Source organism: Otolemur garnettii, unplaced genomic scaffold (genome assembly GCF_000181295.1).
Source record: "Otolemur garnettii isolate 467f Iridium unplaced genomic scaffold, OtoGar3 scaffold00018, whole genome shotgun sequence".
NCBI lineage: Eukaryota > Metazoa > Chordata > Mammalia > Primates > Galagidae > Otolemur > Otolemur garnettii.
Window position 1 is genome coordinate 22,553,984 of NW_003852413.1, and position 697 is coordinate 22,554,680.

The following is a 697-nucleotide window of genomic DNA, read 5'->3' on the forward strand; positions in this document are numbered from 1 at the left end:
ACATTGCATTTATTGCACTTCTGTCTTGCCTTTTTCTTATCACTGCTAAATATGACCTAGGGCTGAGACAGTGTTTAGTAAGTATTGTGTTTTGTACTCAGGGCCAGCAGTGATGCTTGGCTTTTCCCCAGATCACTCTGTCCTCATACACTATGATCTATGTAAGTGGCCTTTCCACAAGAGTATGGTCAAGACCAACAACAAGGAGGAGACCAGGACTTCCCTGCTTACCAGCCATGGAAGCTCCTGTTCCCTCCAGCACCCGGTCTCCAGTCTCAGCCTGGCTTTGGTGTCTACCATCTCTCCTTGCCTACCTGGCTGATGGTGTGGTCCACACCTCTCAAGCACCATTCCTTCTTCCTGGGTGCCTTCTGTATTTTAGGGATTTTAATTGAAAAGCCCTAACTATGTATATATAGCACCATAGACTTTTCAAAAAGAGTCTCCCCAGACTGGCTCCCATGTCTCCATTCCTACTCTGCCTTCAACTTTAGCTGTTTGTTTCTTGTGGCATTTTCCTCTGACTTTGAAACAACAGGCTTTATATGGCCATTTCTTGACTTTTCAGTGTTAGTTTTAATTGCTTGACTTCCTACTATGAAGTGTGAAAATTTAGCTCTTACATAGTGTTACATCTCCTCCTTCATCCTCACTTCCCTTCTTCCTTCTCAACATAGTCATGTTTTTCGTGACATAA